Source organism: Lactuca virosa, chromosome 4, assembly GCF_052849685.1.
Source record: "Lactuca virosa cultivar CGN04683 chromosome 4, Lactuca_virosa_CGN04683_v6, whole genome shotgun sequence".
Taxonomy (NCBI): Eukaryota; Viridiplantae; Streptophyta; class Magnoliopsida; order Asterales; family Asteraceae; genus Lactuca; species Lactuca virosa.
In genome coordinates this window covers 93,080,887-93,108,886 of record NC_136429.1, presented here as the reverse complement: position 1 = coordinate 93,108,886, position 28,000 = coordinate 93,080,887, and positions in this window count along the sequence as shown.

The following is a 28,000-nucleotide window of genomic DNA, read 5'->3' as shown; positions in this document are numbered from 1 at the left end:
CTGTTGGCTAACTAGAGCAATAGCCTTCTGAAATTCTTCTTCATCATCATACTCTGAATCAGCTTCGTATGACTGCGGTGGAGTATCATACAAGGGAGAGTAAGATTGATTATGTGGAGCTTGTGCTATGAGAGCAAGTGGTCCTCCGAAGTCAGCACAGTCTTTGAGTACGGTGGATTCTTGTGCTTGCAGTTCTCCATAGAGCTTGTAGAGTGACAAAGAATGAATCTTTCTATCGTCTTGGACTATCATCTTGGCCGTAGTCCAATATCTTCCCAAGCCATTAAGAAACTAAAGATTTGTTTCATGGTTACTGCGGCCGGTGCCCGCATTGGATAATTTAGTGACTATCAGGTTGAACCTTTTGAAGGAGTCTTCCAAACTTTCGCCAGTGTGAGCTTTGAATTTGTTGAACTCATTGAGTGCGGTTGTAAGCTTCTTGTCTTGTGCTTGTTCTGAGCCTTCGTACAAGTTCTTGAGAACTTCCCAGATCTCTTTTGCTGATTTGCAATTTATGATAATATCGAAGTTGTCAGGAGCAACTCCACAAGAAATTTCATAGAAAGCAACAGCGTCATTTTCCATTTTATCGAGATCATCCTTGGTGGGACGGTTCATGACTGGTTGACCTCCTCCTAGTCTGGTTGTAGCACCGTCAGTTTGGACTGGTGTAAGAACTGGGACATGTGGTCCTTCTTCTACGGATCGCCATACATCTCTACCAAGTCTCCTTAAGTATCTTTCCATTCTTTGGGACCAGTGATGATATTCGTTTGCTACCAGTATTGGGGCTCGATTATAACCACCAACACTGTTGGAAACATTCAGAGATAACGATTGTGCCATATTTTTTTAAAGTTTTTTTTAAGAATAAGTGAGCTTCAGTGGTATAGAAGGCCCTTTGAAAATCAGAGTTCCGTTTTTCAAAAAGCAACCACTATGGCTCTGATACCAATTGTAGAGACCCATTTTTATAACAAACGGTGAGTGCGGAAGAAGGATATCTCGAGATTAATCGTGTTTTTGGAAGTATGAACACGAAGAACATATTATGAGTTCGTTGAAGAAGACTAAGAACAAAGAGAGAATAATATTGATATTCATGAAGAACATGGTGGGAGAGAAACTCTCCCTGGGTGGGAGAACCCACCAGCTTTCTCTCTCTAGAGATCACATTGTGAGAAGTGTATTCTCTAACTAAGGAAAAGATAAGCTAGCTTTTTTTGTTGTAAATAAATGACGAACTCTACCATTATATAGGAGGGAGAGTATTTACACCTAAAATACAATAAAGGGAAAATACAACCTAATAAACACTCATTATTTGTGGAGCATTTCCATGCACCAACATCTTTTTAATGTGCCAGTTAGTCACACGCACTCCATTAATCAACGATAATTTTTGATACACCCATTACCACCCTTTATTAGTCCCCCATTAGTGTGTCGGTTAACCACACACGCTTCACTAACGACTTATAAAGTGTAATGTGTAATTCAATGGATTAGCATACAAATTCACATTTTTCGTAAAGTAACTAAGAGTGGGATTTTAAAATAGTTTAGTTACTTTTTAATCGCATTATACTTATTAATGAGAATTAATTGCCCTATCAAACCCGTTCGGCTAACGACCCTCAACCATATAAGAGAGTGGTGGGTAAGAATGGTGTAAGATTCCGACTCTTAGGTATTATATTTATTTTTGGGATGTAATGAGTGACTCAACGAGTTGTGTGCCCGACTCGTAGAGTAGGGTTGGCTTGGTCACGTGGGTTTAACGATCGACTCGACGAGTCAGAGAGCCGACTCGCCGAGTTGGCTGTAATGCCCGGGTTTCGGGTCTAAGCATTTTTAGACGATGTAATAGTCTAGGTCAACTATTGTAACTCTTTTTGATGTAATAAAGATGAAATATTTGAGTATTATGTGAATTATGTGAATTTATATGCTTGTTATTTATTTATAAATATATAATAAATAAAGAATAAAAATAAACGTCAAAATTAAAGTGTGACATAAACCCGATATCTTTACATAAAGTTATAGTGGTCGAAACAAGGATTCCGGAGGTATAAAGAATGCCGAAATTCGAGTTATAACGAAGAAGTTATGACCCGTCGAAGTTTCACGACGGAACCGGCACGACACCGGGAAGCGTAAATAGTGAATTTACGATAGAGCAACTTTAACCTTAGCAATATAAACGAAAGTCGTAGAATATGTTAAACTGAGAGCGTCCATAAAAAGAACGCCCAAATCTGACTTCATATGAGGAAGTTATGATTTTTCGAAGTTTCGGCTTAGCGGTGTACAACCCGAAGTTCGAATATTAGATCGAGCGGTTTTTAGCCGACACAACCTAAACGAGAATCGAAGATCTCGTTAATAGTAGCATAACGATAAAAAGACAGACGAAAACGGACGTGGGATGAAGAAGTTATGAGATTTTAACGGACCTATCCTGTCCCGGCCTGTTAATAATTTAACTTTTAAAATAGAGTCAAATTAGCCGACATAGCCTAAACGAAAGTTGTAGAGTACGTTCCTGCCTACGCGTGGATATAAAGAACGTCGAAAACGAAGCTCGTATGCGAAAGTTATGATTTTTAGAAGTTAAGTGTGCACTTTCCGAAACTGTGATGACGTGGCACGATCCTAGCCTTCCCTTGCTCCCCACGGTCTCGCATCCGATAAGGACACGTCACCTCACATTACAACCCGCGTCCGAGGTTGGGTACGCCCGGCATACTTGGTGTTGTGCGGTCCGAAAGATGGCCACGTAGCCCCACCGAGACTCTGCCACGTGCGAAGCCAGCTGGTGACTCTATCCGAACTACGCCCCGCGTAGTGCTGTACGCCCAGCGTACCACCGAAGGCTCACGGCTATAAATACCATGCGAAGGCAGCCGGCTTTCTTGCACCAAAATCACTTCTCTCTCTAGTTTCTTTCTCTCTCTAGCCTATATTAAGCTCCCTAAAGCCTAGGTAAACCCCCTAGCACCCGAAGGAAGCCCCGAGGCTCCCGGAGTCCCGAGAAAAAGGGTCTTTCGGTTCGGAAACGCTGCTCCAAGCAAAGCCCGGTTTTCTTTAAAATCCGATGTAAGTGAGCTACGCCTATGAAATTTTTAATATAGCTTTTAAATAATTATAGTAATGTTATTAGGTCCTTAAAATAATTATTTGGGCTATTATTATGAGTTATATAGAGTGTTGTTTAACGCTTATATAATAATAATAATAGCTACACTATTAATTAGTCGCGGTTAACGTTAGACTAAACCCTAGTGGTATTGATACTAGGTTTTGTCGAGGGAAAATTATTTTGAGATAACGAAGCGTTGTTTGAGTGCAGAGTCACCACCTTTCACGTGAGTTCATAGTTACTTTCAGCTTACACATAGATATGAAGTATTTTATATAAATTACGTGTTGTGTGTGCATATTACCTGTATACTTGCTATCTATGCTGGATGAACGATTTTATACATGTTTTAAATGATTTAAACTGTATATGTATTTTATATCTACAAAATGTGTTGGGTAAAACATGGGTAGATGTAATAATTGTTGTGTGACAAAATAAAATAATGAGAGGCCTCGTTATAAATGTTATTGATGATCCAGTCATCTAGCGGAGTATAGATGATGACCACGGACTATTCTAGACAGTATAGTGGAACGCTAGCAGGCTCGCAACCTGTAGGTGTTTATTTGAACTGTGTGTTGACCAGCAGTACTCCATCCCCCACATGGTTGCCTTATTTGACATGAATTGTTGAGGAACCCCCGAAGCATGTGTTGTCACCCCGATGAAAGTCCTTAGACTAGGTCCCTTGTGTTAGATGTTTTAGGGACGTAAAGTGAGGATAACGGGAAGGGGTAATCGGGTTTATTTGGTTGATGAAAATAATAGTCTTATTTATTGTGGGTTGAAAACCCTATGTGCTCACCAGGCTCCCAAGCCTGACCCACTCAGTTTCTTGTATTACAGGTAGTGGTGCATGAGCATAGATGTTTGGATGAGAGATAAGGGATTATAGGCCTGTAAATACAAAATAATGTAGTAAGGCTTATGTTGTACTGTTTATGCTTTTGATCTGTATCGAACATGACATCCCGAGTCTTTTAATGAAATACATTTCTTTGGAAATGCTTTTGATAAATCTTTATCATATTTTGTTTTAGGACAAATTCCGCAACACTTTTATTTAAAATGTTACTCTGATTTTCAAACAAGCATAAACAAAATCGGTCTTTTCTGGCCGTGAAAACGGGGATGTCACAGTTGGTATCAGAGAATTAGTTTAACCGAACTAGGAATTTGTAGGATTTCTAGACAAAAACTTAAAATGCTAAGCGATGATTGTGAGTTGTGAGCACTAGCTTATTTTAGGAATTTTGCCTAAAATGCTTTTATGTGCTAAATGCTTTGTGCCTGATATGCTGTTATTTGTTTGGATCTATCGTCTATTGTCGACCGGATCTGGAAACCTTATGTGTTTAGAATTCTAAACGTACGACTACGATATTAGAACGCTAGCAGGCTCGCAACCTGTAGGTGTTTATTTGAATTGTGTGTTTACCAGATGTACTCCATCCCCCACATGGTTGCCTTATTTGACATGAATTGCTGAGGAACCCCCGAAGCATGTGTTGTCACCCTAATGAAAGTCCTTAGACTAGGTCCCTTGTGTTAGATGTTTTAGGGACGTAAAGTGAGGATAACGGGAAGGGGTAATCGGGTTTGTTTGGTTGATGAAAATAATAAACTTATTTATTGTGGGTTGAAAACCCTATGTGCTCACCAGGCTCCCAAGCCTGACCCACTCAGTTTCTTGTATTATAGGTAGTCGCGCATGAGCATAGATGTTTGGATGAGAGATAAGGGATTATACGCCTGTAAATACGAAATAATGTAGTAAGGCTTATGTTGTACTGTTTATGCTTTTGATCTGTATCGAACATGACATCCCAGGTCTTTTAATGAAATACATTTCTTTGGAAATGCTTTTGATAAATCTTTATCATATTTTGTTTTGGGACAAATTCCGCAACACTTTTATTTAAAATGTTACTTTGATTTTCAAACAAGCATAAACAAAATCGGTCTTTTCTGGCCGTGAAAATGGGGATGTCACAGTTGGTATCAGAGCATTAGTTTAAGCGAACTAGGAATTTGTAGGATTTCTATACTTAAACTTAGAATGCTAAGTGATGATTGTGAGTTGTGAGCACTAGCTTATTTTAGGAATTGTGCCTAAAATGCTTTTATGTGCTAAATGCTTTGTGCCTGATATGCTGTTATTTGTTCAGATCTATGGTTTATTGCCGACCGGATCTGGAAACCTTATGTGTTTAGGATTCTAAATGTACGACTACGATATTAGAACTAAGATGTAAACGTTTCGGAGTGATAATGACGGTTTAAACGACTATCCTAAATAAAGATCTAAATTCACCTTATTCGGTGTATAGATCAAAATGGCAAGAACCCGCAGTGGAGCCGGGAATGCAAATGGGAACAGAAGCCAACCCCCAGTGATTGAGCAAATACCGGTTGTGGTAGTCACTGCTGAGCCAATAACGATGGCCGTAGTGCAAGCGATGATCCAGGCGATGTTAGATCATCAAATGGAGGAAACAAGACGTTTGCTCCAACAGAATCAAGAGGAAGCTACCATACCAATCGAACAGCCCGAATTGAATGAAGGGCGGTCTGAGGAGGGGAACTATAGTGGGACCGTTGGTCAAGCCAACCAACCAATAGTTCGACAAATCAATCAGGATGACGGAGTCGAGAGGATTGGATGCAAGTACAAGGATTTTCTGAATTGCAAGCCATCGACTTTCATGGGAAAGGAAGATCCGATCGGGGTCATGGATTGGATCTCGAATATGGAGTTAGCTTTCATGACATATGGTTGCAGAGGCAAACTACAAACCACGTTTGTAGTGCGTCAGTTTCGAGGAGGCGATGTGCGTTGGTGGAATACCTTGGGGAAGACGTTGAGCCCCTGCAACTAACATGGGCAGAATTTTTGGTGCAGTTTAAACGTAAGTACTGCTCAGCCCAAAACCTGCTCGAGCTAGAGAACCAGTTGCTAACCCTGAAGAAAGGAAGCATGTCCATTGATGAGTACACTAATAACTTCACGGAGAAGATGGAGTTTGCCTTGCGTCTTGTTCCGGATGAGCTAACAAAAATCGACAAGTACGCCAAGGGACTTCCATGGGAGTATGCGGTGCCGGTACGTCATGCACATACTCTGGAGGCGGCTATCTGGGCTGCCAAATCTGTGGAGGATATGATTAAAGGAAGGGCTGCCAGCAAGGTTGAGGTTGGCGAGAAGAGAAAATTTGAAGGGTCTGCTAAACCCAACAATAAGAAGAGTAAGTTTAGTTCCAAGAAGTTTGGAGGAGGAGGGAACCAAGCAAAATGGTGCGAGAAGTGCAAGAAGAAGCACTCGGGAAAATGTAGCGAGGAAGTGACCTGCTACAAGTGTGGGAAAACAGGGCACTGTGCCAATGAGTGCACCATCAACAAGAGGTTGTGCTACGAGTGCCGTGAAGAAGGGTATATTGCTAAGGATTGCCCGAAGAAGAAAGACGCGGCAAGGCCCAACATTCCACCGAAGCTGAAGGCGAGAGCCTTCCAGATGACGCTCGAGGTTGCAAAGGAGGCAGCAGACGTCGCTTCAGGTACCTTTCTTGTAAATGAATTGCCTACCAATATACTATTGGATTCCGGAGCCAACTACTCCTTTGTGTCGCACAAATTTGATGGGAAATTAGCATTGCCTGTAGAAAAACTTGATAATGCCCTAATTATGGAAGTTGCCAGTGGCAAGTTCATACCTGTTAGTAACCGTATTAGGAACATCATCATCGACCTAAACGGAAACGAATTCCACGAAGAGCTATTACCCATAGAGTTGAACGGTTTCGATATCGTTTTGGGTATGGATTGGCTTAGCGCCAACGATGCTGAGATTCAATTCTGAAAGAAGATAGTAAGGGTAAACCCACCCGAAAAAGAGTCATTTATGGTGTACGGGGACAAACGCCGAGTAAATTCTGGAATCATCTCCCTGATGAAATCCAGAAAATGTTTGTCCAAGGGTTGTGCAGCATACTTGGCATTCGTAATCGATGCTAAGAAGGAAAAGAAAGAGGTGCAGACTATACCGGTTGTGTGTGATTATCCGAAAGTCTTTCCCGAAGATCTTCCCGGATCACCACCTGATAGACAAGTGGAGTTTCGGATAGACTTGTTACCAGGTACAACACCGATAGCAAAGGCACCTTACCGATTGGCACCGAAGGAGATGAAAGAGCTCATGACGCAACTTCAGGAGCTGTTGGACAACGGTTTCATTCGACCTAGTTCATCACCCTGGGGAGCTCCGGTGCTATTCGTAAAGAAGAAAGACGGGAGCATGAGAATGTGTATAGACTACCGAGAGTTGAACAAGGCAACGGTCAAGAACAGGTACCCTTTGTCAAGGATTGATGACCTATTCGATCAGCTACAAGGTTCGAGCTAATTCTCAAAGATCGACCTTAGGTCAGGGTATCATCAGCTGAAAGTGAGAGATTAGGATATTGAGAAGACTACATTCAGAACGAGATATGGACACTACGAGTTCTTGGTTATGTCGTTTGGACTAACCAACGCTCCAGCAGCATTCATGGATTTGATGAACAGGGTTTGTAAACCATTCCTCGATAAATCTGTGATAGTGTTCATCTACGAGAGGTGTTGGAGGTATTAAAGAAGGAGAAGTTGTATGCAAAGTTCTCCAAGTGTGATTTTTGGATCCGAGAAGTCCAATTCTTGGGTCATGTGGTTAACCAAGAGGGAATAATGGTTGACCCAGCAAAAATCGAAGCTGTGATGAAGTGGGAACGTCCGAAGAGTCCCACGGAGATTCGAAGTTTTCTAGGATTAGTCGGATATTACCGACGATTTATCCAAGGCTTTTCTTTGATAGTTGCTCCATTGACAGCGTTGACCCACAAAGAAGCTACATATACATGGAATGAGAAACACGAAGAGGTATTTGAGAAGCTAAAGAAGAAGTTATGCGAAGCACCGATTCTTTCTCTACCCGATGGAGCTGAAGATTTCTCGGTGTATAGCGATGCGTCGGGAGTCAGGTTGGGCTGTGTTCTGACCCAAAGAGAAAAAGTTATAGCATATGCCTCTCGACAATTGAAAGAGCACGAAAAGAACTACCCCACTCATGATCTGGAATTGGCAGGGGTAGTATTCGCCTTAAAGATATGGAGGCATTACCTCTATGGCACGAAGTGCAAGCTTTTCACTGATCTTAAGAGTCTCCAGTATCTCTTTAATCAGAAAGAATTGAACATGAGGCAACGACGCTGGCTAGAATTACTCAAGGACTACGACTGTGAGATACTTTACCACCCCGGTAAAGCAAATGTTGTTGCTGATGCTCTCAGTCGGAAAGTCAATCTTGAAAGGAAAAGGCCAAGAGCATTGAGAATTGAAGTTGTCTCGACAATTGTGGAAAGTATCAAGAAAGCTCAAGAAGAAGCTTCAGGAAAGAATGACTGAAAGGAAGAACGTTTGGGAAAGACGTTGGTATTCGGTACGAACCGTCAAGGACTGAAGGTATTCCAACATCGGATTTGGGTACCTAAGACAAGAGGAATAAGAGATCTTCTGATGGAAGAAGCTCACAAGACCATGTACTACATTCATCCCGGTAGCACTAAAATGTATAGGGACCTAAAACCCTACTACTGGTGGCCGACGATGAAGCTCGATGTTGCGAAGTATGTGGCCGAGTGTGTAACATGTGCAAGAGTTAAGGCACAACATCAGAAACCATACGGGAGTTTAGAACCTTTACTTGTACCCATGGGTAAATGAGAAGACATCACCACGGATTTTGTGACTATACTGCCCAGGACGAAGAACGGTCACGACATGATTTGGGTAGTCGTGGATCGTTTTACTAAGAGTGCACACTTCATAGCTGCCAATGAAAGGTGGTCTATGGATAAGCTCGCAAATGCTTACGTTAAGGTGATAGTAAGACTTCACGGTGTTCCTCTAACGATTGTATCGGATCGTGATAGTCGTTTCACGTCGAGGTTTTGGAGGAGTCTACAAGAGGAACTGGGTACGAAGTTCTGTCTGAGTACAGCTTACCATCTGCAGACTGGTGGTCAGAGCGAAAGAACGATTCAAACGCTTGACGATATGCTGAGAGCATGTACCCTTGAGTTCCAAGGTAACTAGGATGAGCACTTACTTTTGGTAGAATTTTCCTACAATAACAGTTTCCACTCGATCATCAAGATGGCACCCTATCAAGCCTTGTATGGACAGAAGTGTCGTACGCCGTCTTGTTGGCTTGAGGCTAGAGAAAAGCAATTTATGGGCCCCGAGATAGTACATGAGACTGCTGAAAAGCTGAAAGTAATTAGGGAAAGAATGTTAGCGGCTCAGGATCGTCAGAAGAGCTATGCTGACAAGAAAAGACGACCAATGACCTTCGAAGTTGGGGATTCGGTTTTGCTTAAAGTCTCACCGTGGAAGGGACTTATAAGATTCGGAAAACGAGGAAAGTTGAGTCCAAGGTTTATCGCACCGTTTAAAGTTCTTCAGAAGATTGAGAACCAAGCTTACAAGCTCGAATTACCCGAAGAACTAGATGGTATTCATAACATCTTCCATGTGTGTTATTTGAGGAAGTGCACAGGAGAAGTTCCCGACATAATTCTGATCCAGAGTTAAGAATGGATGAAAACAAGAGGCTGATTGAAGAGCCCGAGGCAATTGTTGACCGTAAGACTAAGAAGTTACAACGCAAGATGGTTGACTTAGTGCTAGTCCAATGGAAACATTCGAATGGGCCGAATCTCACTTGGGAAACAGAGGATGACATGATGAGTCGCTATCCGCATATGTTTGCTGACGCATGATTCCGGGACGGAATCACCCTAAGGGGGAGAGAATTGTAACGTCCGGGTTTCGGGGCTAAGCATTTTTAGACGATGTAATAGTCTAGGTCAACTATTGTAACTCCTTTTGATGTAATAAAGATGAAATATTTGAGTATTATGCGAATTTATATGCTTATTATTTATTTATAAATGTATAATAAATAAAAAATAAAAATAAGCGTCAAAATTAAAGTGTGAGATAAACCCGATCTCTTTACATAAAGTTATAGTGGTCGAAACAAGGATTCAGGAGATATAAAGAACGCTGAAATCCGAGTTATAACGAAGAAGTTATGACCAGTCGAAGTTTCACGACGGAACCGGCACGACACCGGGAAGCGTAAATAGTGAGTTTACGATAGAGCGACTTTAACCTTAGCAATCTAAACGAAAGTCGTACAATATGTTAAACTGAGAGCGTCCATAAAAAGAACGCCCAAATCTGACTTCGTATGAGGAAGTTATGATTTTTCGAAGTTTCGGCTTTCCGGTGTACAGCCCGAAGTTCGAATATTAGATCGAGTGGTTTTTAGCCGACACATCCTAAACGAGAATCAAAGATCTCATTAATAGTAGCATAACGATAAAAAGACAGAAGAAAACAGACGTCGGATGAAGAAGTTATGAGATTTTAACGGACCAGTCCTGTCCCGGCCTGTTAATAATTTAACTTTTAAAATAGAGTCAAATTAGCCAACGGAGCCTAAACGAAAGTTGTAGAGTATGTTCCCGCCTACGCGTGGATATAAAGAACGTCGAAAACGAAGCTCGTATGCGAAAGTTATGGTTTTTTGAAGTTAAGTGTGCACTTTGCGAAACAGTGATGACATGGCACGATCCTAGCCTTCCCTTGCTCCCCACGGTCTCACATCCGATAAGGACACGTCGCCTCACATTACGCCCCGCGTCCGAGGATGTATTGAACTCATAATTCATTAGATACTTTTTATGAATGTCAACTAAGTATCGTAAGTAAATTGCTCCCGGTTGTTCAATCATTTGATAAGGCTTTTGCCATATTTTATCATCTCATAAATTTGACGCCCGGCGTACTTGGTGTTGTGCGGTCCGAAAGATGGCCACGTAGCCCCACCGAGACTTTGCCACATGCGAAGCCAGCTGGTGACTCTATCCGAACTACGCCCCGCGTACTGTTGTATGCCCAGCATACAACCGAAGGCTCGCGACTATAAATACCCTGCAAAGGCAGCCGGCTTTCTTGCACCAAAATCACTTCTCTCTCTAGTTTCTTTCTCTCTCTAGCCTATCTTAATCCCCCTAAAGCCTAGGTAAACCCCCTAGCACTCGAAGGAAGCCCCGAGGCTCCCGGAGTCCCGATAAAAAGGGTCTTTCGGTTCGGAAACGCTGCTCCAAGCGAAACCCGATTTTCTTTAAAATCCGCTATAAGTGAGCTACGCCTATGAAATTTTTAATATAGCTTTTAAATAATTATAGTAATGTTATTAGGTCCTTAACATAATATTTGGGCTATTATTATGAGTTATATAAAGTGTTTTTTAACGCTTATATAATAATAATAATAGCTAGACTATTAATTAGTCGCGGTTAACGTTAGACTAAACCCTAGTGGTATTGATACTAGGTTTTGTCGAGGGAAAATTATTTTGAGATAACGAAGCGTTGTTCGAGTGCAGAGTCACCACCTTTCAAGTGAGTGCATAGTTACTTTCAGCTTACACATAGATATGAAGTATTTTATATAAATTACGTGTTGTGTGTGCATATTATCTGTATACTTGCTGTCTATGCTGGATGAACGATTTTATACATGTTTTAAATGATTTAAACTATATATGTATTTTATATCTACAAAATGTGTTGGGCAAAACATGGGTAGATGTAATAATTTTTGTGTGACAAAATAAAATAATGACAGGCCTCGTTATAGATGGTATTGATGATCCAGTCATCTAGCGAAGTATAGATGACGACCACGGACTATTCTAGACAGTCTAGTGGAACGCTAGCAGGCTCGTAACCTGTAGGTGTTTATTTGAACTGTGTGTTTACCAGCAGTACTCCATCCCCCACATGGTTGCCTTATTTGACATGAATTGTTGAGGAACCCCCGAAGCATGTGTTGTCACCCCGATGAAAGTCCTTAGACTAGGTCCCTTGTGTTAGATGTTTTAGGGACGTAAAGTGAGGATAACGGGAAGGGGTAATCGGGTTTGTTTGGTTGATGAAAATAATAAACTTATTTATTGTGGGTTGAAAACCCTATGTGCTCACCAGGCTCCCAAGCCTGACCCACTCAGTTTCTTGTATTATAGGTAGTGGTGCATGAGTATAGATGTTTGGATGAGAGATAAGGGATTATAGGCCTGTAAATACGAAATAATGTAGTAAGGCTTATGTTGTACTGTTTATGCTTTTGATCTGTATCGAACATGACATCCCGAGTCTTTTAATGAAATACATTTCTTTGGAAATGCTTTTGATAAATCTTTATCATATTTTGTTTTGGGACAAATTCCGCAACACTTTTATTTAAAATGTTACTCTAATTTTCAGACAAGCATAAACAAAATCGGTCTTTTCTGGCCGTGAAAATGGGGATGTCACATTGGCGCAGTGTGAGGAAACCCTAAATCCCCGGGTTTGTATCCTATTTAAAAGGCCTTAAGCCCTCATTTCCGCCTCACCAGCCACCTTACATCCTTGAGAGTAACCCTAATCGTCCACTTGAGCTAGAGAGTGAGAGAGAAGCTAATCTTGTGATTATTAATACACTTTTGAAGGGTAAGTGGAGAGCATCAATGCTTGGATCAAGAGCACGCTTTGGATCTAGAGGTTCATCAGGGTTTTGCTTCAGTTGGAGGTAAAAAGATGCTAACTTGATCATTTACTTATGAGATCTTGGTTTAGGGAGTTTATAGGGTTTGCTCTCATCCTTTTTGTGTCATTGAGTCCCTTGAGCATGATTTGGGGTTGAAACCTCAGATCTGGATTGTGGGAGGTCTTGTGAGTCCAAAGACCCGAACTTGATTGAGCTAGAGAGAAGATCTTGCGCATCTAACCCTTGTTGGAGCTTGTATTGGCACTATGGAGCAAATACACCATGCATGGACGTAAAGATCGAAGCTTTACATGACATTCGAGTCTTAGGAGACAAGATCTAGATTTTGGAGTAGTGGATCTGCCTTAAAACGTCTGAATGAGAATACAGACTGAATGGACTCACCGAGTCAGTGAGCTGACTCGACGAGTCGGCTAGGGTTTTCCCCAATGAGTCTGGACAAGGGTAACTCGACGAGTTGATGAGACAACTCGACGAGTTAAGTTGGGTTTTCGTGATGTTCTGAGGAACAATGGGGACTCGGCGAGTCACATAGGTGCACTCGGCGAGTTAGGTCAACATGGACAGTTGACTCGAGTGTTGTCTTTTGTTGAATTTAGGGTATTGGTCAAGGCAGGGATTATGGGGACCATGGAGGTTAGACTGTTCGAGGTGTATTCAGTTTCCTTGCTTGCTTACGAGGTGAGTCTTCTCACTATACTTACCTAGAGTGGTAATCCTTGTATGACCTGAGAGTCTTATGTGCTTACTTGAGTATCGTGTTATCTTGCATTATATCTTTGTGATTTATGCTGAGTATTATATTGAGCTTATTGAGTTTGGACCAGAGGGTCCACCCGAGTTGTGAGATCGGAGGGTCACCACTGAGACACATTGACCGAACGATCCTATTGAGTTACAACCTCGAGTGGCTAATGTGATATGTGTGCTATTTTGGGGAACTCATTAACCTTCGTGGTTACCGTGTTATGTGTTATGTGTTTCAGGTACTTCTTAGGATCACGGGAGGGCGTCCGCTTGATTGTACACACACACGAGTTGGAGATACATTTGGGAGGATCCTGGATTGTGTCATAAACAATATTTGAACATGTGTTTTTGATAACTTGATAGTGTGTGGATTTTTGGTGTTTGTGCTAATGAGAATTTTTTGAATTTTAAAATGAAAAATTCATTTGAAAATTTTTGGTGTTACAAGTTGGTATCAGAGCCTTGGTTTGAGGGATTCGGGTGTACCTTCGGGTATGTATGAACTCAAACTGAGAATTTGAGAAAAAAATTTCAAAAGAAATGATTTTTCTAAAATGAGAAAGAGATTTTAAGAGAAAACGAGTTGGAGCAGTGTGTACAATCAGCGAGAGCCTGAATGGTGATTTCCCAAAATACCTTTACTTATTTGTGTTATGAGATATTTATGAGATATCAGTGATGCATGCTAGAGGATAGGCTAGGTATTTCATATTTTAGGGGATAGAGTTGCCTGATTTGTGATGCCTTAGCCTAGGAGTTGTTGCTATCTGTTATGTGCCTTGAGTGTGTGCTGAGTAGGACTATCTAACAGGAATCTTTTAAAGAGAGAGAGCTTTGAGTAGTGGAATAATCTAGGAGAGATACCTAGATGTGCCTTTGGAGAAATCTACTGAGAGGGTAGTTAGATGCCATGAGTGGTAGGGTTGCCTGAGTCGGCGATGCCTTTTGAGTTGTGGATAGAGCGAGAGGAGTTATATGCCAGAGTGGTTTTATGTGCTGGTGGCGGTTATTCGATGCCCAAATGATGCTTGCTTTTTGCTTTGTGGAGCTCTTGATGATGGGAGTCAGCTACCGAGTGAATATGACGATATTCAGGAGGTACATGGCTGGCATCATGAGGATTTCTTCAGCAGCTGATGGCAGAGAAGTGTGAGAACCTAGGAAGAGCCTGGGGAGTGACTTTAGTTAGATGAGTACGCTGATAGAGGAGAGTATTCGCAGGAGAGCGACTATGTGTAACAGGATTGGTGATCGAGAAGGTTGAGCAGCTACTTAGGAAATCTGGGACGATCCGTGTGGAAAGTATGGATAGATGTGGCAGGTAGTATGGGCCCGTACTACTGAAAGCAGAGGACCCATACTCGAAGCAGGGAGAATCCCAGAGGTTCTAATAGCAGGTTAAGGGGAGATCACATGGTTCGGGTACCATGATTCGTAGCGGAGGGTATTTTCGTCTTTACCAGTAATCTGACGATGGGTTTTCGGATTGAGAGAGTATATAGTAAACTGTGGGGCCAGAGGGCCATGTCGATTGTGTTGGATTAGTGTCTAAGTCTATAACTATAATTGGTATGTACTTGACCCGATTGGCATGGCCCATTTGGGTTGCATGGCATCAGAACAATTTGGATAGACTTTTGTGAGAAAAAGGATAATTATGATTTGTTAATATATTATAATTTCTAATATATTAATATGAAATCATATTATTTAATTAGTATTGATCAAGAATTAATTTTGAATTAATATTGTGATCAAAAGGAGACTAACTAAATGTATGGGGATTGATTGTGTAAATCATTCATTCTTAGATATGTGGGCTTATGATCCATAGTTCTTCATGTTGGGCTAAACCCATGGATACTCCATTGAGGTTTTAACCCATTGAGCATGAAGAATATAGAAAGACATGAGTTACATGGTGTAACCCTAATAGCCACCATATATAAGGACCCCATGGCTAAAGAAATTGGCACTAGCGAGTGTACACATGAGGGCTAGCCGATTTGAGCATAGGAACCTTTTCTCTCAGGTTATTCCAAGATGTTGGTGATGTTGTGTGAACCATTTGAGGTGTCACACTTGAGGCACTAGGATCTTAAGCTCCATGGAATCAAGCTACAACAAAGAGGTATGTAATTCTACTAGAATTTATATTATATGTACTTCATATTATGCTAGTTAGAACAATACCTTGGAAAATTGATATTTGCATGTATAATAGAGAAAACATAGATCCAAGGTATTTAGGGTTGCATATATACCTTAGGAGTGTTAGAATGCTCAAAACCCTTCAGTGGTATTAGAGCCAAGACTTGTTTTCAATTATACTTGATGCAAATTGCTGAAAAAGCTGAAAAAAATCGATTTTTTGGCTGTCTGGGCACTGCACTCGCCGAGTCCATGAAGAAATTCATCCTACTCGTCGAGTAGGTTCATACACTCGACGAGTAGAAGCCCCTGACAGCATATTTTCGACTTTTAAGGCTAGAATTGGACTAGGAACATTACCCTATGCTGTTTTTGAACTTATAAACCTGTTTTCGATGTGGTAATGTTCATGCTAATCCAATTTCAAAGATAATTGTCATAATTTGAAGATTTGTATTAGTTTTTTGTTCATGCTAATTTCTTGAAGATTGATGATTTGAATTATCTTGTTCTTATGAGTTAGCTTAGATTAATAGAAAAGTTATGACATAATGTGTTTTCAATCCATGTTGATCTAAAAGTTATTCATAAAATGTGTTTTTGTAACTTGTGCTCAAGTTATATGAAAAGTCACATTTATGATTTTTAAACACTCATAAGATTTCCATAAGTTATGAAAGAGAAGAATCTCATTTTTAAATGCTTTAAAGTCTTCCATAACTTGTCCTCAAGTTATGGAACTTGAAGAGTTTTTTCATTAAAACTACATTAAACACATAAGTTATGGAATTGAAAAGTTTTGTAGTGTTCAAAACTTGCCCTCAAGTTTTGGAATTTGTAAAGTTTCCCCTCATGAATACTTTAATTCCAAGTCCTTTGAATTTTAGAAGTGAAAATTCAACCCTTATACTTTATAGTATTAAAAGTTAACAATATATATATATATATATATATATATATATGTGTGTGTGTGTGTGTGTGTGTGTGTGTGTATAAGAGCAAGTCAGTCTTACCGTTAGTAGGCCTCATTCACGAAGCCGGTCTATAAGGGGGCTATAAGGTTACTGCCTATAAAATGGCAGTTTAATGGGTGTCCACTCTCACCCACTGCTTCCTTGACTGGTGGAGGGTCGTTAGCTGAATGGGTAGGACAATGACTAGAATTATCCCTTCATTAAAAGTATTAATGATAAATATAAAGTAACTAAACCTTTTATAAATTCCCAATATTAGTTACTTTAGGAAAATGTGAATAAGGTGCTAACCCATGAAATTACACTTTGCACTTTGCTTAAGTCGTTAGTGGAGCGTGTGTGGTTAACTGGCACACTAACCTGGATTTAACAAGGTAGGCAAAGGGTAACTTAATGTTTATCATAGTATCGATGGAGTGCATGTGGTTAACCGGCACATCGATTGAGGGGTAAATATTAAGGGTACCAAGTATATTTTCATGGTTATTCACAGCTTGTTTTGTGATCCTCGGCATCCCAATCACAAAATTTGAGAGGGCACAATCGAGATTGAAACATGCCATTGAAAAGTTCAATGAATCTCAAAAGATCTAGGAGTTTCAAATCCAATTAAAACCTAATAAATGATTTCGTTTTTCATGGTGGAAATTGGTGAATCGTCTTTCGTCTACCTTCAAATATTATATAGCTTAGATTACGGCATCCCTCTTCTAAGTTATAAAATATTATGTTGGGTCCTAGCCTTAATATTTCATATTGGGTGTTATATTAAGGACTTTAAATCAACTATCTTGAATATCTCCCAAAAGATGTCTGGTTCAGACAATTATGATCTTCCCAAAACTCTTGGAACAAGCTTTCCTAATGAAGATGATGTCTCGAAAATCATTCTTCAGTCCCTCCACCTCCTCCAATTATTCTCCTTAACCCACAAGGTCGCTCAATCCCTATTGGCAAGCAAGGTCTATGTGTGCTCACATATTGGAGATGAAGTCACATATTGACAAGCCGGGAGAGTTGGGTGTTAAAGTCTTGAGAAAGTTGGTTGTTCAATCACTTTCTAAGTCACACAGTGAGTTCCTTTGGGACTACTATGAAATAGACTATGACATGACCCTTAATGATCTTATCTATTTGCTAGGTGCTGCTGAATCAGCAATGATTTGGAGCACTGGTAAAGCAAATTTCATTAGAAGATCAACTTCCCAAACTTTCATGGACATTGACAAGGGTAACAATGAAAATCTAGAAAATCTTTCTCTTCCCAATGGAAAGGGATCGGCCATAGTCAACTCGGTTGACCAAATGGTAAAGAGAAAGGCTAAGTTTGAGACAGTCTCGTGTACCATTTCCAAAGATTCCATATGCTTATATTGCCAAAGGAAGGGGCATTGGTTGCAAAGCTGCCCTATTTACCTGAAAGATCATAAGGTTGGTCAAGTCAAAAAGTTTGACCCTACTTCAGGTAAGTCCACTATCTAACTCTATTAAGTTCCTATTTGGAGATGCTTATTACATGATGTGACTGGGTCACATGTTGAAGTTTTAAGAATCAAAGAAAAGAGAGGAAACTTAAATAAGAGTAAGTTGATTCTGATCGCGAAGATGGATTTCAATCGCATGGTTCAGTGATTAGAATTTTGAACTGTTGCTTAAGAGTTGTGATAGATTGCTTAGGAATAGATAACAACATAGTTTTCATATGCATTTGCATTGTAAGGAAGAATCAAATTAGGCAGAAAGATAAAAGTTTCTCAAATCTGAAAAGATGGGAGAGTACTTTAGTATCATGTTTTATGATCATCTTAATGATTGTGAGACCATATCACAATTCATCCTCTAAGGACATCTTAGTGCATTCTTATGGATAAGAAGAGGAGTCATGAATTGTTGAAATGGTTAAATCAAGAAGATGAATCATACTTGGTTCCAAAAACAATTCTTAAATTCATACTCCAAGATTGTAACTTGAGTGACCTATCTTAAAGAAGGTTTATTAACACCTGTCAAATGTAAGAGTAAAATGTGTTCTACTCTTGTACATTTGAAATTGGTAAGTTGTGATGTTTTGGATAAAACAAAGACCAACTTAGGCCAATTGTGTGCATTGTTTTTCTTGATAAGAATCTGCACTATCTCTTGAATATTTGGCAAGAGAGTCTTATATGTCAAGAGGACAGTGGGGGTCTAAAAGATCTTGAAAGAGTCTAATCAAGAATAAAACCTGTAGTTTATCACTAGCACACGACTTGAGGTTTATAACCTATCGTGTTGACATATTCCTATTTCTGTGCCCATTCTAGTTAAAGTTGACTTTGCATATGAGTTATGAGATTTCTCAATTGGTTGCATAACAACTTGGAAGCAATGGTAGGCCCTTGTGCTGCCAGGTGGCAAGAAGTTAAGATTGCACAAGTTTGGTCCATATGAGTTTGGATTTGTCACTAACCTCCCCTTGTGGTTTTGAAAATTCACATGGATAGGAACACATACACCATAAAATCTAAGTGTCATAAGGTTTCTCTCCGATTCATGAAAATGATGGTGGGGAAACGCTTTCACTAAGTAGATTTTAAATAGATAGCAATTATGATATTTTCATTCTCAAACTCGTTAGTAGAGCATGTGTGGTTAACCGGCACACTAACATGGACTTGTGAGGAATAGAAAAGGTCTAAACAATTAAGACTATGATTACGGCATCCCTTTTCATAGTTCTGAAATTGTTTAGACACACATATGAGCTATCTAAGGAAGGGTGTATGATTTTGATAAAGTTTTATCAAAGCATCTCGTATCAGAAACATGAACTTTGGTAAGGAAGTCAATAAAGTATTCATTTCTAGAAGTCCAGCTAATTTTTAAGTACATGTCAAAGCTAATGGGAGCATAAGTGTTATGCTAATAATCATCATGTTAGTGGGAGCATGATAATTATGATAAGTGTTGCAAGTTAGCAATGTTAATTATAGAAAACAAAAGGTTTCAATTGGGAAAAAGTTGTTTTGCTATAATTAAGGGAGAGGAAATTATACTTCATTTTAAATCTAAAAGCTTAGATCGTGAGATTTTAATCAAATTTAGTCAAGTATATATATGAATGTTATGTTGGAATGGTTCAACATAAGGAAATTCTATATATGGGTACATTATTTTCGTTCTAAAATTTGATTATGATTACGGCATCCCTTTTCATAATCTGAATTATGGGAACTTGGCAAATAGAAATAGAAATATTATAGCAAAAAGACTGGTCTAGTATCATTTCTTTATGTAAGACATCATGAATCGTGTCCCATATGCTTCAGATATAGGATCGATTGCATGTGCTATAATATTCATCTACTCTAATTTTTTTTCCAAATGTCTGGGGCATTAAGAGGGGAAAAGGTCTAGAATTGGATATGACTATGATGATTAAGCAATTGCCGAGGAAAATCTAAGGTTTACCAAAGATTGGTTGCTCAGGGACAGTTGGAAGTATGGTGTAAATTTTTGGAGAGGACCATATTGACATATTCTGAAAAGAGGCAACTCTTGGTCAGAAGTGATAGTCAAAATAAGAATATGGAAATATTCCCATAGGTGAAAGTTATTCATTAAATCTGTGTAAGATTAGGAAACTTAATGCAATAAGGATGTTCAAAGAAATGTACTTTGAATTTGAGACTTCGTTTCCATGGAATGATCTCCATCGTAATACTCTGTAATGTCTGTTGACAAGTCTTTGTGACTTTGTGCATAATCATTAAAAGAGGATCAATGCATATAAGTTTAGAATCTAACAGATTTAGGTAAATGGCAGGAATTTGGAATTATTGCATTTGCGGTAAGAATTTGGGATTGTGAAATGAGTATCATTGGAATTATGTTCAATCGATCTATTTCACAAAGTAAAAGATCATAGACAAACTTAATGTGCATACTTGGTGTATGGCATAACTAATGTTTGGAAAAACATAGTGTGCATACTTGGTGTATGGCATGACTAGTGTTTAGAAAACAAAGTGTACATGCTTGGAGCATGGGACAAGTATTGTTTTTAATTCAAGTATAAAGTTGATAGTTTGAAACAGTATGCAATGAATGATGGATAATCAATATGGTGATAAATAAAAGGTGTTCTATTTATATTCATAAGTTCTGAGACCATATTGGATTCGATTATTCTTGCGTTTCACTTTGCATGTTTTGACTTCCAGAATAACTAGGTCGTTCTTCCTGAATGACTAAGTTATTCAAACCATCCACATTCGGTCATATGTTGGAAGTAGATATGAATCAAGACTGTCATGAAGCTGGTTTGTAGATGTCCAAGGTAGTGGACATAGCAAGAGTTGCTGCAACATTCATGAGTGCTCATAAGTTGTGAGTATTGGATTAAACCCATGCTCATTTGTCTCACTTCATGGATTTTATCACGAGTGATCATGATACGATAATATCTTATATTCTTCAAACCTAGATATATTAGTTGTTGCCTATGAGTTGCTTATGCCTTGATTGTACGAAAACGCATTGGTAACTCGATGTTATAAAACGTGCATTTGTGTATGATTCAACAAGTAGTAGAACAAGCATATGAGTCGAATTTTATCCATTCCTTTTACCCTTAAAGGGATAAAAGCGATATATGTGGTCCCCTCGATGATTTAGTGATGACACCCCGAAGTGCTTGGCCAAGCCAGGACTGATTTGATTTGTTCAATTAGTCGGTCATCACAAATCGGAAATCGGGAAACAACAAATGGACAGAGAGAATGATTATAATCCATGTATCAGTCCATATGATATCTAGAATGGAGGAATACATGATCCCTTATCTAATGGACGCGTCATTGATTTGTTCAGAGTTCGACAACAGCTTTTAAGAGCTACGATTGCTAGTCGGGTTTTGAAGTCATACGCAATAATAGTTTTAGACTTATCCAAGTGGGAGACTGTTGGATTAGTGTCTAAGTCCATAACTATAATTGGTATGTACTTGACCCGATTAGCATGGTCCATTTAGGTTCCATGGGATCAGAACAATTTGGATAGACTTTTGTGAGAAAAAGGATAATTATGATTTGTTAATATATTATAAGTTCTAATATATTAATATGACATCATATTATTTAATTAGTATTGATCAAGAATTAATTTGGAATTAATATTGTGATCAAAAGGAGACTAATTAAATATATGGGGATTGATTGTGTAAATCATTCATTCTTATATATGTGGGCTTATGATCCATAGTTCTTCATGTTGGGCTAAACCCATGGAGTAACCCATGGATACTCCATGGAGGTTTTAAACCATGGAGGTTTTAAACCATGGAGGTTTTAAACCATGGAGGTTTTAAACCATGGAGCATGAATAATATGGAAAGACATGAGTTAAATGGTGTAACCCTAATCGCCACCATATATAAGGACCCCATGGCTCAAGAAATTTGCAGTAGTGTGTGTACACATGAGGGCTAGCCGATTTGAGCATAGGAACCTTTTCTCTCAAGTTATTCCAAGATGTTGGTGATGTTGTGTGAACCATTTGAGGTGTCATACTTGAGGCACTAGGCTCTTACGCTCCATGGAATCAAGTTACAACAAAGAGGTATGTAATTCTACTAGAATTTGTATTATATGTACTTCATATTTTGCTAGTTAGAACAATACCTTGGAAAATTGATATTTGCATGTATAATAGAGAAAACATAGACCCAAGTATTTAGGGTTGCATATACACCTTAGGAGTGTTAGAATGCTCAAAACCCTTCAGATTGAGCTTCGATGAAGTGTACCTTGTGAGGGAATTGAGCTTAGATAATGAGGAGTTGACTGGTGGGCTGCCAGTTGGAGTCGCAGGACTTGAGGAAAAGGGGATGTGATATGGTGATGAGAATTCCGGTCTGGGTTGAGTGTTCGACTGATGGTTGAGATTTCACATCGTGTGACGAAGATTACACTATTTCCGCTTCTTGTATGGAGCGAACGAGATAACGAGTTTCCGGTTCCCGAGTTTGGAGATAATTCCATGGGGTATCATATAGTTGCGATGTTTTCACCAGAGTAATTGTGATATGTTGCTGCGAGGTATTTCTTATACCGTGAAAGAGTCACTGGTGGGGACTGAGATGGATGTGGACAAGGAGATACATTGGTCGAGTAAGGCATAATTTTTAGCAACAGATTCAAGGGATCAAGAGGAGTATACCAGGGTGGCGGCCCTCGTTGCCTACGTTGTGTATCGACTGTAAGACTGAGGTCTATTGTTTGTATGATGATCCACGTGATGGAATATTGGTTGAGGGATCGGAGACACAGTGTGTGATAGTGCATTACTTCCATATTGAGAGTCGTAACTAGTTCAAGACAGTTGGAATATCCGGCGGTGTGTCGGTATGAGATTTTGGGATGACTAGAGGCAGTCACGTTGGGAGGGTTCTGAGGATTTCATCTTAAATTTGGGATATTTGGAGTTACTTGGTGTCTATCGGGAAGATCATCGAGTGTTACGTTGTACGATTCCAAGAGTCAAGTGTGATGTATCTAGTGAAAATGGAATAGACTGTTGGTATGCCAATTGGTGATGGTTCGAACCTTGAGTGGGGGAGAACTGGGTATTCTATTGAGAGGAATCAGCAAGTTATTCAAGGGCGGTTAGAGAACTGGTTATGGAGATATGTGGTGCGGACACATGAGACTTGGGTTATTAATGGATGAGGCGAGGGAAGAGCGAGATGATGCATGTTGCACGTGTTCAAGAAAGGATGAGTGTATCCGTAGCGAGTAGTAGTTGGCCAGAGACCTTATTGTGGTTAGGAACTCTTCGTGTTTGGTTTGTAGTGGTTGAGTTCGAGGCGGTTGGCTCGTTGAGGTCCAGTTTTAACTGTTGAGAATTCTGGTTCAATGTATGGGCTGTTATATGCACTCCAGGAAAGGCAGCAGTTGTTTTGGCAACCAACTCGAGAGTCGGTATGAGTATTCTCGCATGGGTTTTGAGCAGTAGATGATGGGGTTTCGGATTGTCGTCAACATATCTTAGTCATTGACGATTCCTCCGTGTTTCAAGTTGTGAGTTAGAGTATTTCGAGGTCACGAGTTTTGCGAGTGGAAGATCAGTGGTTAAGGCAAGACATTGTGAGATTCTGAGAGAGTGTATTACAGTATCCGAGTATGATGTCGTGTGTGGAAGATCAATGGTTGAGGCAAGACATCGTGAGGTTCTGTGATGATGTACCGGGGTATCCGAGTATGACGCCCTAAATTTTTGGACTATTTTAAGACTTGAGTTTATGAGATGGCCAGTGGAGTACCGAGTGACCATTGTTGCAGTGGGATCCCTTCAGCTAATTTTCATCGGATGGTATTATCCAAGAATTTGAATTGTAGCAGGAGAAAGTGTCTTGTTGTGGCGATTGTCGTCAGGAGTAGAGATGTTTAATCTGGGTGGGTGTGTGTACCTATATATGATTGGACCGTAGAGCATGAGCTAGTGGGCTCAGTAGGGTTGTCACACCCCAAAACCGGAACGGCGGAAACGTTATGGGGCGGAGGACTTCATGTATAGTATCATAACAATGCGTAATAGTAGAAACAAGCAACAACATCCATTGCATTAATAGAATAGTTAAATACATGTGTGTTCTTTTGTAGGGTTTAAATGACACCAAAAATGTACAATCAAAATAAAAGATGAGTCTTGAATATGCTCCATCTTCTCAAAAGTTGGCCTCGGTACCTGTCTACTGATGACCTGAGAATACAAGTTATTTTGAAAGAGTTTATCAGCTTTAAAGCTGGTGAGTTCATAAGCATTTTAGTGTCATGATTTGTATAAAAATGTTTGTAGCAGTGTAGTGTAAGTGTTTTTAATTGTTTGTAAAGGTTTGTACTTCCTAGAAAATCCTGTATTTTCTACTAAAATGTAGTCTTCTACCAAGACCCGACTATTTGTATGTTTTGTTCTTTTGTAAATGTAAGAGTTTTTCCCCAGTGAAACTATCATTATAAAAATATAGTTTATACAATAATGAATATGTGAGAAGATCACAAAGTAAATGCAATAGGGAAAATAATGTTTTACCTCAACAGTGACACTGCTGGCTATAAAGTGATAAAATACAGACTCCAGGTAGTATTAAATGTACAATACCCCTCGGGGAGTCTTTTTGCCTTTAATCCTGGTCGGTTAATTAAAGGTTTAAATGTGAACTCGTTTGTAACCATGTTGATCGACGACTGAATAACTGATGACCCTCCGGTGTCATATGTAGTGAGGTGACATTTTGTCACCCCTTGGCCTTATCGGTTGGGACTGTAGCTAGCAGTCGGGGTGTGGGAGTGTCTGTCCCGTATAGATCTATACACACGATGCCCGTTCTCCCTCTAGGAGACTCTGGTTACAATATGATACAACAATGTCTTGTTGTATCCGAAAATACTATGTCACATTTTAGTTATCGTATTCTAATGTTTGTAGTAAGCCATAGCGTAGTAATGTTTTCTTTGTACTAGTGTATAGCATAATCTCTTGTATAGTGTATAGTGTGTATTGTTTCCCATAATAGTAGGTTTGTATCGACTCATCAATGGACTGACTCTTGTATGTTTCAATGTACTAATCATACTCTCTCTTAAAGTATACCTATTATAGTTTACTAGTAATGTTGTTTGTATGCCTTTGCTACCCAAAGGTATTGAACTGAAGTAAAAGCTTTTATATCTAAACACATATATATGATATATAAATAAGATTTGAACGACATTCGGACAAACAACAGGGTACTCTAGGTCCACAACCAAACAAGGAACAGGAAATAAAGTGAGTTATCAGTCCTAAGTCCCTCAAATCTTACTTATATAAATATATCTGTATAGACATGAGTTTGACAATAATATCAGTTTAAAAAGAGTTTGATAAAGGATTTAGCATTTAAAAGAGTTTAATAAAATGTTTTGAAGTATTTGAAATCCATAAGTGTGATAACAATTTGAAAGTAATAGAAAATCTTTCTGTTTGTTGTAGTTATTAATCACCTGTGATTAACATAATAACTAGAATGTTTCAACTTGTATTCCCCTATAAAAGCATTTAAAATCATTTCAAAGGTTGATTAAGGGGGTATGAACTCACCTGTAGTGAGTGGTTTGGATGGAAGTGTTGGATAGGATGCTAAGTGTCAAGTGAGGACTTGAGCACACACGGATCCTATTTAAAATATAATGACACATATATGTATCTAATTAGTTATTATACAACTACTCATGAAAGGAAACACCCTAGGACATAGGATACACTTAGATTTAAGTGCTACAATCACATGTGATTGCATACTAAGGGTGTATGGCCACCCTATAGAGTTCACGGTCCTAGTGTTCACGGTTCTTGGAGTTTACGGTTCTTGGGTTCACGGTCCAAATGGGTATACGGTCCCAAGTGTTTACGGTCCTATGACCTTACGGTCATAAGGTTTACGGTCTAATGACCTTACGGTCATGGAGTTCACGGTCTAAGGAGATTCAACCGCAAACTCACCAAATCTTTCACAAATGATGGTTTTCAAGGGTTTCAATCAAATGCATCGGGTTCTAGGGACCATACTTAGCCTTAGGAAAGGAAAAGGCTATAAGAACACCCTTTATAAGGGTTTACGGTCTAAGGAGATTCATAGACCGTAAACTCTTCTGTTCAAGAAAGAGTGATGATCTTAAGTCCAAAATGAAGGATTGTAACTAGATTCATGAAAGGGAAGATGATACTTACGGTTTTGAAGGCAGAAAAGGTGTTTTCGGTCCAAAACAAAACTGTGTTCTTGAGGATCTTTGATGATCTAGATAAAAGATGAAATCCTTGGATGAATCAAGAGTGAAACATGGATTTAGGAAGGATCTAACACCCAAAGAAGGAATCACTTACTTGTTCTTGAAGATTTGGAGGCAAAAGTTTATGATCCTTGAGAGAGAATCCGATTTTTAGGCTTGAAATGGTGAAAAGTGATTGAAAATGGCTAAGTGCCATATATATAGGGATGGGTTTACGGTCACCATGACCGTAAACTCATTGGTCTTGACCGTAAACTCCCCTTTTGAGGAGGTTTACGGTTGCAAGCAGTTAAGAACTTAAGTTGCTATTTCCAATCTCTTATTCCTTTGATGTACTAGGGTTAGAATGCTCAAATAGGTTCCAAACAGTGAAAACTGGAAGCAAAATGAGTCTAACACTGATAGGTTTAATTTACTAAACAAGCTCGGAAACTTCAGGTTGTCACAAGGGTGATGACTTGAGGATGAGATTGTGAGGTGATAAGAGAGCGAGTGGATCCGAGTGGGAGTAATCACTTGGGACTGTAAGGAAAAATAGTGGGGTGAGCCCATGGCGAGTGAGAGAGTGTGTCGTAAGCCTACGGGGATCCGTAGCATTCACGAGTCAGTTAGAGAGCGTGTCGTAAGCCTACGGGGAGCCGTAGAATTCACGAGTGAGTGACAGAGTGTGTCGTAAGCCTACGGGGAGCCGTAACATTCACGAGTAAGTGAGAGAGTGTGTCGTAAGCCTACGGGGAGCCGTAGCATTCACGAGTCAGTGAGAGAGTGTGTCGTAATGTCTACGAGGAGTCGTAGCATTCACCAGCACAGAGGGGATCTGCACTTCCGGCCATAGAGGGCCTCTAATGGAGCAACCTTTATGCTCGTGTGATAACTATTATTGTAGGAATACTCGACAAGGGGCAAATGAGTGTCCCATGCCTTCCCAAAGTCGATCACACAGGCTCGCAACATATTTTCCAAGGTTTGGATAGTTCTCTCACTTTGTTCGTCGGTTTGTGGATGGTAGGCTGTACTCATGTCCAGCCTCGTTCCAAGGGAACTTTGTAGCGACTGTCAGAACCTTGAAGTGAATCTGCTATCTCTATCGGAGATAATGGATATAGGGACACCATGCAGTCATACGATCTCCCGAATGTATGTTCTTATGAGCTTTTCCATCTTGTCGGTCTCCTTGATGGGTAGGAAGTGTGCGGACTTGGTCAATCTGTCGACGATGACCCAAATGGTATCAAGTTCACCCGTTGTCTTGGGCAACTTGGTTATGAAGTCCATTGTGATCTGCTCCCACTTCCACTCCGGTATCTCTGGTTGCTGTAGTAGACCTGCGTGTTTCTAGTATTCGACCTTGACCTTGGCGCAAGTAAGGCATTTACTCATGAAGGTAGCAATCTCTGCTTTCATGTTAGGCCACCAGTATAACTTTTTAAGATCTAGATACATCTTATCTGAACCTGGGTGGATGGAATAACGAGTGTTGTGTGCTTCGGTCATGACCAAGTCTCTGAAGCCAC